Here is a 16,012-nt window from a genome sequence, read left to right as displayed (position 1 = left end):
CACTACAGAGAAAAAACACCATGCTCTTTGAGCCAGGGCTTTAGAAAGCAAAGCCACCACCCCATTTTGGACTGTGACCATTTACCATGTGGAAGATATTCCCCCCCTTCAGTTCTGTCCACATTCTCTTTTAAATCTAAGGATTTTAACAAAATTATTAACAGATAGGAAGACTCTCACCTGTGCTTTTTGATATAAATTGAGGGTTTATGCACTTTTTGCTTTCTCCCTCAGTGCCAACCAATGGCAGAGTAAATCCCATCAATGTAAACAGCTATGGGAACATATGACATGCGAGGAGCAAGCATTTGACCTTAACTCCTCAGTTTATCAGTCTTTTTAAAGAAAAAACAGGTCCATCTTAGCTAGATTTCCCCCTTAAAAGCTTCCTGAGCTGCTCTGTCAGCGAGCCTGTCATCTGGAAGAAAGCAAGACATTAGTCAGGCTCATGCTTATTTAATAAAAACCTTCCATATGCAGGAGGGACTGAAAGTTGGTCTTTATTTAAAAAACGCCTGCAAACTTGACTATGATTTTGCAGTGCAAAACAGATCTGAGGACTTTCCCGATTTACCCTATGCTCCACCAGTGCTCAGCTTAGCAATTAACCAGCTAATTATTCACAGCTTAGATCAGGGAGCCAAGCAGTCACCAAAGAACTCCACAAGTATGCCCAAATCACCACGCAAAGGATGTTTCATGTCTTGCTCTTTCATAAGGAAATCGGGAGGCTTCAACCATGTCAGCTCCAGGAAATGAGCCACAGGCAGATGATGCTGGAAGCAGGAGGCTTTATATTTAGTACTGAGTCACCACTTTATTAAATTCAAAAGACTAAAAAAAGGTGGGTGTGGAGAGGGTATAAGTGGAAAAAAAAGCGAACAAGTTATTCTCTGGAGACCATGGGCCATAGGGAGTCTAGGGTTGGATGAGGGTTTTTTGTAAAGGGTGAAAGAAAGTAAGAGATTACCTGGAAACCCTTTCTGCACATCCACTGGAAAAGCAGTTGCCCGATGAGCTGCATTTCCCAGGGGAGAAGCCAGCACTGAAAACAGCACAGGAGTCTGCAGTGCCTTTGGGATCTGTCCGGCCAGTCTTGCAGGCCTGAGCAGGGCATCACCAGCTCTGAGGCACTCTCCCATCCTTTCTGCTACATATTTGAGCCAAAGGAGAAGCCAGTGGAAGGAACTCGGAGTAGGGAATATTTTTAAGCCAGTCTTGCAGCTCCATCTAACCCTTGCAACAATCATACCCCAAAGAAAACACTTTGGGTGATTACAACAGCATCAGATGAAGCCTAATGACTGGAGCTTGGGAAGAGGAACTGCCCTGACACAGTAGAACTGTACCCAGGCAGGGCTGACATCATCTAAAGGCCATCCTGTCCCTTTCCTTCTCCTCAGCATTTCAGTCCTCCCATCCTGGCTGGCTGAGGGGTCAAATGGACATCAGCACGAGGAAGATGAGGCAGTGGGCAGAGGGCCCACTGTTAGCACAGCATCCCAGTTAGAACCAGCTCAGCCACTCCACAGACCAGGCCAGTGGACAAAGAGTGGCACCAGGTCTGGTAGGAGGGTCTTGGAAGCACAAACATACTTTTTTATCTTTCATCTCAGCTGCCAGCTCTGTCCATCACCAAAGTCTGTCCTTGCCATGACTCAGGCAATCTTCTGCCCTCTTGGAGAACATGCTCCAGGTGACTATCCACCTTCAGTCTCTACTCAAGGAAATAGTATTTTAAACTAGAACTGCACTATTGCAGAACACAAGTGACTGTTCACACAATATTTCTGAACAAGGAGACTGTTCTGATCCATTTTTGGCAGCACGCAGTTTAGACATATCTACAATTGAGAAGCATACAGCATTCATGTAGACTGCATCCTCACGGAATGTATTAATATGGAAAAGCTGCCATTTAATAGGAATGTAGTTCTTTGAACTAAGGTCTTTTGACATACACTAAAGAAAGTTTTAAGAAGCACCAAAAAAACAATCATAATGCAAATGGTTGCACAATGCAAATGACAAGAGTACAGATTTGTTTACAAGAGGTCCATATTTTCATACAAGTCTGTCACAAGCCTTTTAACTTTCTATCAGTGATACTCTGCAGCCTGAGCAGCAGCAACACTTTTACAAAGTTTTCAGCTACTTGAGCCAGATTTCTCCCCTGAGAAGATTCGCTTCCTAAGTACTAAAACATAAATACTGCTACCAAAGCCAAACACTGCACCTCATTTTGACTTAAAAAAAGTCAACTGAAAACAAGAGCTCTCTCTAATGCCAAATACCACCAGGGACTTGCCTACAGGAGCACCCTATTAGATTACTAATAAAATAGGTGTAATCTTCAAAATAAAATTATAGCAGTATAAAAGATGTGGTTTGAAAAACAGATTCATGGACTATAGCAAGACTGGCAATTATGCAGAACCAGAGGTCGGAAACTGCTTAATACCTTCCACCTACATGCAAGAAGAGGTTACACCTCTGTAATCACAGCCTGCTCCAGCCACCAAATGGACATTTGGCCAAATGTTGACCACTGTGCAAACCAGTTTGCTGCACCCACTCCTGGCCAGTGGGAGGCTGTGGGAGAGTGCCACTGGGTGGCTCCTCAGTCCCACAGAACCCACCTACATCTGCAGGTGAGCTCCCACTATCAGAAAGGTTTCAGGTACTGACCAGCCTGGGCAGCAGCACACATACCCAGCCCATCCAGGGAGGATCTTCAGGAAGGGACTGGTATCTCATGATGCCAGAGGCACGTGGCTCATCATATTGTGCAAGGGGGCCTATAAGTTCATCTGTATTGAACTAGTCCAAAATCCCATCTCAAGGGACACTGAAGCTTTTTCTGGTATTTAGCTCATGCACTTGTTGGCTTCCCTCCAACTGCTCTTTTTCTCAGACTCCAACAGAAAGTCTCCTGTAGGACAGTCCTGTTGGACAGGGTAACTCCAGGGTCTCCCACAACTACTGCATTCTTTTCAAATATGTAGAAAGGTGGGCTGGAGTTGGATTACCACTCACACACACACTAAGTTGTCACCCAAAGCCTTCAGGTCCCTTGAGTGCAAGCTTCACTACATGGCTCATTGCACTGTTGATTAGTAAGCCATCTCACATTCTCCAGACAATAAAAAACAGCTACTAGTAGCAGACTGATCTCTGTGCTATGAAGCCAGCCTTTGCTTTGACAGAAGATTTCTTATGTTCTTTAGTTTGTTGTTGCTGTTGAGTTTAATGCTTTACGAATTACTATTAAAGAAATTAGTATTAAAGAAATTAATATTTATTAATTAGTTGATTAATTAGTATTAAAGAAACCATCATAGAAGCTAACAAAACAAAAGCAAAAAAACCAAACATCTACAGATCCTACATAAAGCCAAACAAGGCATAGTATTTTATAGAAGGCATGAAGCAACTTTGGATCTCAGGCAGAAGAGGCATTGCTGGGAGCAATGACACTGAAGGTTCAACATGGATTACACCAAAGAGGTCCAAAAGCTGAGCAAGAATATCAGCTGTGTGAAAGGGCAATGCACTGAAGAAACTGCAATGCCTTGCTATATGCCAAGTTGATATCAAACTAATGCACAGAGCTTTAATTGCTAAAGTGAATCATTGACTACTGGCTGTAAAGGCTCTTGCATAACAGCAGATTTCAAGGACTGTATGGGACAGAACCTTACTCCATTTCATGACTTTCAAAACTCTTTTTATAAAGACCTTCAGAACACAGGGAGCAAAGGGACCAACTAAACCAACCCTATATAACCCAGAAAAAGTGTATATACTACTTACAGAAAGAGGGGGAAGGGGAAGGAGGAATAAAAGTTGTTGTCATTAGTGATGGATCTAACTAATGTAGGCAGGGCACTGCCATTACCATCCATCCAGCACAGCTACAGTAACTTCCAGGAGTTTCTTAGCTGGGCAGAAGCAATATCAGTTTTTCAAGTTTTCAGCAAGAAGTCTGACTATGCTGCCTTTGCTTGAGCATTTGGTTTATATAATCCAGTGGCAAGAGCCCAGCTGGAAATCAGATCAACCAGAACATTACAGAAGGGTGGGCAAAAGAAGGGCAGGAGCAGGATTGCATAGGAACCTCCCATCCATGTCCCCAAGGAAAGCTTAGTCCCAGCCTCATCCAAACAGTGCAGAAAGGAACAGGCTAGAGTTTAGGTCAGACATTAAGGCTGCTTATTCAAAATATTTTCAGTCTTCAGAAGGCCCAGTTTCCCCTCTCTCCTTAGGGAGAGGTGAATTCTATCTAAGTGAGGATTCAGATACTTGCTTATTATTACCAGGAACACTGAGAAACATGAATGCTCTTGTAAACGTATTTCCATTTGCTCTCTACTGACCTTCAGAATGTTGCTATCTCAGAAACAGTTCTTAAAAACAAGGGTCAACTTTCTCCCTGAATGCCTGCCCAATACCAATCACAACAGGGTAACTTTATATACACCCACAACACCCTATGTATTCCCTGAAATAAAGTCCTTACAATCCATTCTTGGAGGAAAAAACCTTTTGTGCAAAATTCAGGAAAAAACAGCTTAATTGCAATATTGTTTTGGAACACACTTCCTTTATTTCTGTGACCAGCTGGAGACAAGCACCTTGTTTTATGCTGGGTCAAGGAAATGTTTAACTACAGGATTTATAGCAGAATATATACGTGTATATATCACCACAGTACTACAGCTGCTCAGCAGTTATAGCACCAGGCAAACACTGGATTAGCCCAAGGAAAACAGGGATGGGCTGGAATATCAGCCTGCTCACTAACATCTTGCTGCAGAGGCTCCAAGGCAGGAGAGCATCCAAGCCGGTCCCTGGGACAAGACTCAGCATCCTGGAATCTCAAAACCACAGCCCTGTTCCAAACCCAAACAACACTCCACGAACCCTTCCTGGCTGATTAGCAGGAAGGAGCACAAGACTGCAATGGCAGCATAAACAAGGACCCAAAATTTATGATCTTTCAGACCCAGCTGAAGCACCGCTTCGCAAAGCATGAACGCCAATTACAGGGGTGGATAGGTTGAATTCAAATTTCCGCTTGGTTAGTGCTGCACTGGACAGACTGAGAACTCTGGTGCTTGCCCAGCAGTTTCATCTGCCGAGAGGGGCTGCACCAAGATCTTCCATGAAAAGAGGATCAGAGACTGTGAAAATCCATGGGACCTCCTCCAGTTCCTGACGTTCCCAGCAGGTCAAAGGCAACATGTTCAGTCCTACTGTTTGTGAAAGTAGAGCAAGACACTCTTCTACCTCATAGTACACAGGAGACAGTGGAAGAGGCAGATCAGAAACCCCTCCTTCCCTGTTATTTTGAGCAGAATCCATGGAGCAGAAGTCCTGGTATGTGGGCTTCTGCTACCAGAGCTGGGACTGTACCACATGCACCAGCAACATCACTGAGGCAAAGATCAACACAAACATCAAAAAAACCCAAATCTGATCAAAAAAGGTACTTTGAGAGAATGAGCACATAGGAAAAAAGATCTGAAAACTGTAACTAAAGTTAACACAACAGGCAAGGAAGAATATTGAAATGGCACACAGGTGACTGTGCAAACTTGTTTCAGGAACAACCCACTGCACATCACCTTCCATCTAATCCAGACAGGATACAAGCTTCTGCTATCCAGGGTCATTAAACTGAATTTCAAACGTCTTGTGTGTTCAGCTCTGGAGAGCACCTAATTTAGTCATTAATATAGCAGTAAAAATAAGCCACACAATGCAGAATCACATGCCTTCATATTTGCTTTCTAGTATAGAAATACTTTTCATATGTTGACCTTCAGGAAAAAAAAAGCAAGGGAAAACAAAGGGGATTTTTCTAAAACTTCCTTTTCCACCACCTCAAAGAGACAACAATTTCAGTAGCAATCGAAGAGGACGTCCTCAGAATTCTGCAATCAATTCTTTATATTCTCCCCCTAGCAAGACAGTCTCCCCATCATTTGGACACAAGGCAGGAGAAGCAGTTCTAGCACACAAAACTCCAGCAGAAGCTGCATAGGCCAGGGGCAGGATTACCTACAGCATCTCTCTGAGCCACAGCCCAATTCTGGAGCTGGGAAACACTGATATAAGCCAGCAGCATTTCTGATGTCACTCAGCCTGTCTCATCTACCAGATTATCAGATCTTCTTTTATGTTTTTACCCAAGTTGGTGTTTTGCAGGTTTTTCCTTGTCTTGACCTGACTCTGCAGTGGGCAGCAACTCACTTTGCCTTGTGTAAGTTCCAGTATTTATACAAATTTTTAAAGCAGCCTGGCTAGCATATAAAAAAAAAAAAAAAAAATTTGGTTTCCTCTAGCACCAAGAAAAGTCTGTAGTAAAGACCTACCTGTAGGAGTCAGTTTTTCCACCTTAAGAATTTGAGATATGAATAAATAGCCCCTTGACTCTCAAAGTAAAAAACACGCAGCTGAGTGAGAAAAGGCTGAAAGCTCATCCCTAGGCTTTGGGGGAAATAAAATCCTTCTAGCATCCTTCTATGGTTTCATGACTATTTACAAAGGTTTTATGAGACAATACAATATTTCACATTTTTAAGGTTTTTTTTCAGTCTACTCTAGAATAGAATTAACAGAAACAGAACAGGCCGAGGCAGAGTCTACAGAAACTGAAGAGAAGGCAGCATTTTCTCTGATTACAGAGAGACCTTTGATCACCAAGGTCACACAAACAAGGCGCACAGAGCATGCTAGTCATTACCAGCCATGGAACAGGCACTGGGCAGAGTCTCCCTGCCCTCCTCCCATCACACTCCCCTGCTCATTTACTCCCACCCCTGCCATAAACAGCCATAAAGGCTGTGGCTAAGCTGGAGGAATTGCCAGGCAGCGCTGCCTGCTTCCAGATCCTGGGTCAGCTGCATCCTGCCTTTGCCCACAGAGAGGGCTGGGGCCAGCCAGCAGCACTTCCTACCAGCCTGTAAAAGAACTGCCTGCCCCACCAAGCACGGCCAAGGACAGTGGAAAACAAATGAAACAACACAAGATGTCAACACTTGAGGTTCATGAGGCAGAGAACAGATGCCCAGAGCAAGGAGACACTCAGATCTTCCCTCTGCTGCCCCATAGCCAACCACTCAGACTTGCCTAAGATGCTTGGGTTTGAGGCCTGGCTTTTCCAAGAGGCAATGGGGGAATGAGAACACCACACCAGATACCGCTCAGCCTCTTGCCCTCAGTGCTTTTCCTGTTTTATACAAAGAGGGAGGAGTGCAGCTCAGGTCTGGACAGACAGGACGGAGCTGGAGGCTGTGGGGCAGTCTCTGGCCACTGGACGTCCTGCAGCACCTGAGCTGAGACATTCCTGAAGCGGCAGCCCAATGCATAGCTGTGGGTAGAGCTCTCCATTTCTTCAGGCCCTTCAAGAAGCACAGCTAAACTTTAATCAACATCTAAGGTAGCTACGTGGTTGGCAGTCAGACATCTGGCTCTACACCTTTCCAACAGTGGCCACCTTAGCACTTTTGGATTAATTAGCAGCAAACAGATTTTCTGAGGTATTTTATAGCTGAAGGGCTTCCTGTGGCTGCCAATGCCCCAGAAACCAAGACATAGATGTGTTGTGTACAGTTTTCAGCCTGATGGAAAGAAAGACTATTTTTAATCCTAGCCTACGTAGGGTGGGGCTCAGTCTCCAAGCAGGCCAAAAAAGCCACTATAATCCACAAGACCAATGCCTGGCAATCTTTGTTTGCAGGCTGATGTCTGTTCTATTTTGGGGATGAGAGGAATTTAGAATAAAAAGATACATAAATTAAAAACAAAGGAGGCTATGAAAATGAATAGAGGGAAGGGCCAGACTTATCCTGTGTATTTTGGTCTAAAGAACAGGGCTCTAAAAGAACACAAATCAGAATTACTCTATTTTGTATTTCCCACGGCAGTTTATAATTTATAACATGGGGTGAGGAGACTACAGCCCCAATATATTTTTTACAGGAGGAAAAGCCAATCCACATCTCCTTGCACAGCAGTGAGATCCTTGGGAGGACGAGGCAGAAAAACAGACACCAGCCATAGACTCTCCACCAGGGTCCCATACAAGGTTTCCTATCTCAGACACCAGTACAACAGCTGTTGGGACATCTCACTGTTTTGTGCAGTTGGGACTGCAAAAAAGGCAAAGCAGAGGATTGGAAAAGAAGGCAAGTTTTGCTTATTTAGGGCTTATGGCCAACAGGCAATCAACCCACTAAAAGCAGAGATTTTTTGGACTCTCAGCACCTAAACTAATCCAAGATCACACTGACTTCAGAAATAACATAACACTGGGTTTTATTTGTTACAGACCCTGTCTTACCTTGGCATTCAAGCCAACTCAACACAGCCACTTCCTTTGCCACATTAGCCCCACATTCCTTGCACAGGTCATTTGTCTAAAAGCAGATACAGATAGCCTCTCTCACTGTCTTCAGGTGCCCTTTTACCACCCAGCCATAAACTGTGAAACACTTGCATAGGCATCAGCATCTCTACAGCTCCTTCTTCACATGGCCAGGGCTGGATCATTAACCCAGCTACCGAAGTCTGCAATTACCTCTCTTGGCCGAATGCAGAAAGGGCAGGACAAAGAGATGGTACACTGGAGTAAGTGGAGGACCAACAATGATGAACCTCAAGCACTGCTATCACTTTGGTCACAGACCTCTTTAGGAAAAAAACCAACATCTAAGCAACATTGTGAAGTTTAACCCAAACATTATAAGCAGAGCAGAAAAACTGAATGTTGAACACCTCAACACATGATTATGGACAACTTCACTCCATCCTTCCTCATTCTACACCTAAGTGACCTCATCAACTACCTCCTCTCTCATGTACATCACTAAGGGCAGTATATGATGAGGAAACAGTGAATGAGGCAGTTAAGTCTATTGTCAGCTTTAAAAAGAAAAAAAGCTTACTTAAAACATCAGTAATTAGGCCGCCCACAGAGACACTACACTTTATCTTCTCTTGAAGATCACAGTAATAGTCTCTCTTCCCAGCTATTCAGTGGGGACTCCCAGCAGCATCTGTGAGCTGTCACTCTTTTTACAGGAACAAAAAACCTACTGAAGCGGCAGGAAAAACAGCTGTAAGCATTTCAGAGAAGGAAATGAGACAAGGAGACTGGTTAGAAGCATATGGCCCATACGGATTGGCATGAGCAAACGGCAGCAGTCCTAACCAGAGCTTCCCATTTCAGACAGTTATCCTGCTCCCCACATCCTCAGACACACGTCAAACCAATCATTATTTTATTTCTTCCATACTAACTCCCAAATGTCAGTAGTGCACAGGCCACCACAGCCCATAAGGACAGCCTGGATGTCGCAGGAGGAGTCGATTTGCCCCCAGGAATGTGCACAATGCCCAGCAGCACAGGTGTTGGAGTTCAGACCAGCCAGCACAGGGGGACACAAGGAAGGGGACCTAAGGCAAGCAGCCCACCTGCCAAGGATGCTGCATTTCATGGGCAGTGGTCACCCTCATGGGTCACCTGCTGAAAGGTAGAGACAAACTAACAGGAATCAGCTGGCAAAACAAACAAAAGGTAAAGAACAACTGTGGATAGCTCCATCTCTGCTGATTGCAGCTCTCCTGGCAGCATGGAAGCCCCCTTTTCATCATCATGCCACTCACAAACACAGTGTAAAACTAGCTTAAGTAGCCCAGGCATGAACCCACAAACCCAGACAGGAAACCCTAGCTGTTAGAGGAGAACATGTGATATAATTCTTCCAAGCAGGCCAGACAGGACTTGCTTATCATCCTTGGCATTTTTAATCCATTACCAAAAAAAGCCAATGGATTATAGATTCCCAGGAGACCAGTGGATGCCACAGTAACTGAGTGGAATGGCTGGCCACCACAGCTCAGCACCCTGCCCAGGGAAGTCCACACCCCTGACGGGAACAGAACTGCTGGGAGAAGGCAGAGCAGACAAGCAAACAGGGTGATGAAGGGCAGCTGCTGGTCAGCACTGATGTCAGTCGTGGTCAGCACTGATGTCAGATGTGCCCACCACATGGAAGAGCTCTATCACCTCCAGATCAAACAGCACGAGCACAGATGTGTATGCCACCTTCTCCCACCCCACTCTCCAGCCCTATTAGGTGGAGACCTCTGTCTTCAGCTCCATCAATTAACCACATTTTCTTGTTTAGCTGGTACAGGTTGCTCTTTATGTGGCTGGCAAGATGACACAGGAACACACCGAACACCTGAAATCTCAAACACAGCACCTGATGCCCTAACTGGGCTCTGCAGCCACAAGCACATTAGTCCCATCTTTTGGCTATAATCAAATCATCTCTTCCAGCAACAGTTACAAGAGTGGGTCTCCATCACACTCCCCAGGTACTGTCTCCAGTGTCACAGCACGCCCACCCCAGGTGTGCCAGTGCCATTTGCCAGTGGAGATGGGGTGGACTGGCAGCTGCAGCACAGTGAGACGAGGAAGGAGGATTTCTGACAGCCAGGATCCCTGTCCCCATGCTTGATGGCACAGCGTGGCAACACCAGCCATGTAAAACAGAGGAAATCTACACCTCTTCATTTGGGAAGTATTTGCACAAACCAGAAGACTTTTCACAGATCATTCTGCAGCACTCCTAGTGGATCTCACAACACATGGAAAGGTGCTATCCAAGTCTCCACTTCAGAGAAACTTGACCTAGAAGCAGGAAGGATATCCAGTGCAGGAAACACTAGGACAGGCTTGACCCATCACCTACAACTTTCAGCACTGAAGAGCACAAAGCAGGCAGCAGCTAAGACTGACGCTGAACTAATGCTGCTGTGTCTAAACACCACCCACCTCATACTTACTCCCTGTGCAGACCACACCAGAGACACCTATTTTAATTCTATAAATCCAAGAGAGACAGTACACCCACAGGAACACCCAAACCCCTGTGTATGGAGCAGGGGACACAACAGTAGTTCATTCATGACCAGCAGTCACACAGCTGAATGCAATTAGAGCAGCCCAGTCACTGTCAGCTGAGCTGCTGCTGCTCAGAGGACCTCCAGGATGCCCCCTGAGCATCATCTCTCCCAGCCACAGCACCCAGGACCCAGATGTTGGACCATCACCCAACTGTCTTCAGCTATCACACTTCCCACCTACTTACCCACCAGCAGCAAGAGCAGCAGGCACCTCTGGGTTAGGAGAGAGCTTTAATGGTGCAAGCAGGGACAGCTGATTCTGCACAAGAGTCTGAGCAACTCTCTGGGATGGTCACAGGGGAAGTAGTCCTTTCATGCCCTCCCCTACCAGCAGTGCTGCAGGCAGAGCTCTGCCAAGATATTACCCACCACAAACACAACCACTGCTGCTTGTGCAATAATCCAATTCCCAAAGTGTCAACAGGAATCCATGTGCAAAGATGTTGACAAATGCCTATCAAGGGGCTTGGAGGCCAGGGATAGGTGATGTTGTGACATTTGTTACAGTAGCCCAACAAATACTGGTTTAATTCAACCTTGCATCACCCTCATTACAAGAGCTGATCTCAGTTTTGCAACATGGGTGAAAAGAAAAAGATATTCAGAAATGTTTTGCATTTGGTAAACTTTTTCTTTTTTTTTTTCCTTTTGCTGTTTGGTAAACCTTTAAAATTCAGTATCCACCTTTTACACATCTGCTGGTAGGGGTTTCTGGATCCATGTTTGGCTTTTTTGATGTAATTAGCAACTCTAATTACTTCATGAGCTCAGTGTCCAAAAAGATACACAGATTACTAAATGCACACTAGTACTTAGTCCGAAAAGTGCTGACCATGCAAAGACCAGTCATTGGTTGATAAATATTAACATATCATGTTGTGGCTATTCCAAATTTCACAGGAAACTTAAAAGAAAGTTAAAAATTAATATCTGTTATTGCAGCAGGCAGAATGATAGCTTGTCAGTCACATGTTTAAACAGCTGGCCTGGAGAGATGAGAATCTGGCTTTTTTTATGCTGAATTGCTGCTCTAATATATGTGAAGGCAGAATAATATTCAAAGCCTAAATAAAACATCAACTTAAACCATGTTTCTTCTTGGTTGGTGGTACACAGATAAAAACCAAATAGCAGCTGCATAAATTTCACCTGTCCAACCCTCTGCAAACGGCACAGGAACACTGGAGCAGCTGGCACCTCCCTCCTTCCTTTCCCACCTTTACTTTGCACTCTCTTTGTGATCAGAAGCACCACCACATCCCTGCACGGGGTTAAACTGCCTCCCAACGTGGCAGGTCAAGAGCTGCCCTTGTGAGCACCATTAGAGAGCCGGGACTGTGCTTTGCAGGGCACTGATGGATCAGTACAAAACCTGTGCAGGAATAATACAAGCAGGCTTGATGCTGCTTTTGCACCGCCTCCTCTGCCACAGGCAATTCATGTGCAAGAAAATCAAGCTAACAGGCCTGTATCTAAAGAGGGACAAATGTCCCCAGAGAATTCCAATCCACATCTCTCATCTCTCAATTTTATGAAACAAATAGATGCAAAATATCGTAACTTAAAAAAACAAACCAACCCCAACCACAAACAATACCTTATACTGATATAAAGCAGAACTTACTTGGTCTTTGGCTCTGCTGAAAACACAGCCCCTTTGTGCCTCACCACCTATTATTTCATGCTGTGTAAAACAGATTACCAAGAACATTATCTGTGTATTGGGACACGTCACCAAATAAATTACCACCACTTAAAGTATCACCACCAAGACAACCTCAGGTGTGAAATGAGCTACTGATCACATCATCTACTTAGATAAGGAAGTGCATAACAGTATCTATGATGGGCACACCCTCCCTAAGCCCACTGCCAATCATGTAAAAGTATGTATCTTCTCCCAATCTGAAGCTCCAAGTGGAGCACTTGCAGTTTTACTACACAAAGATAAAGTGGTTCACAAGGCACACAGATCACTTACATCACCAGCAGCTGCTTAAGCACAACTACTGAATTAACTGTCCCTAACATCCCTTCCAGTCATTGAGCAGCTCTCTCCTTTGCTTCCCTAGAGTCAGAACTGTTGTATTTCCGCCTCTCCAAAGCCATTTAAGTCACTGCACTAGAAAGCCAAGTAAACACAGGAAAGAGTTACTAGAAGATCCCGCATGAGTGGATTCAGTGCAAACTCATTTAACGAGGCTGCAATTCCTTCACTCACAATCCTAATCTCTCGACAACTGAAACCCGGAGCAGAGAAGTCAGTAAGGGAGCCCCAGGGGAAGAGCTTCCTCTGCATTTATCCAAATACCTAATGAAGTCATCAGTCCACTGTGAAGCTCATCTAGCCAAAACTGGTAAATAGGTTTCTGGAGTTTGGGGCATTCTTAATCTGGGGAGATGTTTGAGTATTTTACAGGAGAGGAAACTTCGTCAGATTAATTCTGATAAGAGAACAAAGACCCTGAATAAACACAATTCTTTATATCTAGCAGTGAATAACTGAGTTTAATAATCACATTATGATCTCTTAACTCAGACAAAGAATGAGTAATTCATCTTTCACAAGCAAAAAATTCCTTTAAAGGAGCTTGGTGACAACCAAGCAACATCCTCAAATTGTTAAATCGTTGGCAAGATTAACAGGCTGTGACAACAACACCGTTTGGAAAATGTTTCATTTAACAAATTATTTTATTACTTTTTTTTTTTCAAGAGTTATTTAGATGCAAAGAAACAGATCTGGAATTTTAAGTCTCTGTGTGCACACACCCCACATAAGGCCATCAAACACCCCCGGGGCAGAATCAACTGCAGAATATTGCACCCAGGGGACCTGCCTTGTGTCCACTAATCCCCCTGAATCACTGCTCTCCACTCACAAACTACCAGCAGCACAAGATTTCTTTTCAAAACAGACTGAATTTCTATACATCATTATGCACAGCACTAGCACATGCTGATCTCGGTAACTATTCCCTCTTTATATCCAGGTTCCAGCTGTTGTCTTTAAAGTTACTCTGAGCAAGTCTCCCGGTATTAAGGAGTTTTGCTTCTCAGGTTACCAGGCTCACTGGAGAAGTCACAAGTGTTACTGGCTGGACAATGGCTCCAAGTTGTCATGCAAAAGCAATTTACTTGAGATATCTATTATCTTTTATAGTCGCTTCTACAGATTGACCAAAAACAGGAAGCCCAGCTCTCACATTCCACTGGAATTGTGTAACAGCAATAACAACCTCAAAGGCTGATTCAATGGCATTTGCTCAGATCTATACCAGCAGCTCTCCTGAAAAGAAATCAGTGAGTCCAAGCGCTGCCCTGCTTGAAGGCATGGGTGCTCTTACAGAGCAGGCACGTGCAGCCTGACCCAAGGAAGAATAATTGGAGGTCTGTTCCCATCCACACGTTTCACCACTATTTCTACCTAGAAAAACTTACAACTGGAGCACAGTCATGCCTGCAGAGTTGTTACCTCTGTGAGCACTGGGACTGGATGTTATCCATTACAATACTTGGAGACAGCACCAGGGTGCCCCAGCAAAGGAAAGTTTGAAACTTTTAAGTCCTGAAAAATTCCCTGTTCCTCTCTGTCCCTTCCCAGGCTCCCAACAAGAAGCCATTGTTAGGGGGAGTAGGGTGACACTTCCTCTCCTAGTCCAAATTAGAGATGTATAAAAATAAACCCACACAGCTGTCCCACGACTTCACTTTATTTCACCCCGCTTCAATTAGATGAGAAGTCGTTCCCATTTCCTCACGCTCTCTGCTTGGGGAATACTACCCTGCACAAAAGATAAAAGCGAAATACAAACCGAACCCCTTTTCAGAGCCGCTCCGCGGGAACCCACAGCGGGAAGCGGCACCTCCCCGCCCCTCGGCCGGGCTCTGCTCCTACCAACTCGCACAAAGCCCCGAGTCTGCCGGGGCTCCATCCCGCGCCCGGCCCGGCTCGGCCCGGGGGTGAAGTTTTCCGGGAGGATGAATCAGACAAGTGCCTTTTCATCGCCGCTGGGAGCGGCAGCAGGAGCGCGCCCGGCGGACACGTCCCCCGCGTCCCGCCGGCACCGACGCGCTCCGGGCTCCGCGCCCGCCCCGGCTCCGCGCCCGCCGCGCCGCCCCCCTGCCCGGGACCCCCCGGGGACACGCCCGGCCGGCGGCGGCGCCGGGGGCAGCGAGGGCCGGGCCGGGCCCGAAGGAGCCGCCGGGGCCGCTCGGATCCCCGCCGCTGGCAGCGCCGCCGGGATGCTCCGGGCGAGCTGGGGCCCGTCCGGCGGCGGGGCGTGCGCCCGCAACTTTGGGCGAGTTGGAGCCGCGCCGGAGGAGCCCCGGGAGCACTCACCGTCCGTGCCGCTCCGAGCCGTCCCGCCGCTCCGGCCCCGCCCGCTGCCCGCGCTCGGCGCGCCCCGGCCCCGCCGCCCCGGCCCCATTGGGCCGCCCGCCCGCACATCACCGTGCCCCGAGCTGCGAGTGGGCGGCCGCCGAGTCACTCAGGGCAGGGCAGAGCTGAGCTCCAGCCAGGGCACGCCCCGTCCGTGTCCCTGCCGCCGTCGGGCTGCTCTGCCGCGGTTTCCCCCCGCTCTTCCCTGCCTTCATCGCTCTGGTGCCGAATGTGTTCATCCTCATGCCCTGCGTGTATCCCCAGTCCCGCGCGTGCCTCGCTCCTGCCCGGCAAGCATCCCTCATTCTTCTGCTGTGTGCCACTCTCCTCCAAAGCAGGCATCCTTTCTTCTCTACGGGCATCCCTTCCGTCTGTGCTCGCGTCCCTCCTCCCCTGCAAGACTGTGTCCTTTCTCCCATGCACGGGCAGCCCTGAGTGCCTCAGCCCTGCCACGCAGACAGAGGAGCTCTGGGCTTGCCTTGCAAATTCCCCTTGTCTCCTCAAGAGCAGCCCTGCGGGCTGATGCCGAGATGTCCAGGGAAAGCTGGTGCTGGTGGGCGCATTGGGCGAGGAGCTCCCCGGAGAGCAGAGCTGGGGCAGACTCGGCCTGGCTCCTACAAGGAGTAAGAGGAGTGCAGGTACCTGTCCCTT

At 46.7% G+C, this 16,012-nt stretch overlaps 1 protein-coding gene across 1 annotated transcript in view; it reads right to left on the bottom strand.

The window, feature by feature from the left end:
• Window positions 1–15,382, bottom strand: part of PLS3 (plastin 3) — a 49,874-nt gene extending 34,492 nt beyond the window's left edge. The window contains exon 1 of the mRNA XM_005526186.3: window positions 15,323–15,382. The gene's annotated coding sequence lies outside the window, so the exon portion shown is untranslated. The remainder of the gene's footprint in view (window positions 1–15,322) is intronic.
• Between the last annotated feature and the right edge of the window lie 630 nt (window positions 15,383–16,012).

This window comes from Pseudopodoces humilis, chromosome 15, assembly GCF_049639895.1.
Source record: "Pseudopodoces humilis isolate 2021_Gansu_Grassland_sample_001 chromosome 15, ASM4963989v1, whole genome shotgun sequence".
NCBI classification, from domain to species: Eukaryota; Metazoa; Chordata; class Aves; order Passeriformes; family Paridae; genus Pseudopodoces; species Pseudopodoces humilis.
The sequence above is the reverse complement of the archived record's forward strand: the minus strand, read 5'-3'. Positions and strand labels throughout refer to the sequence as shown.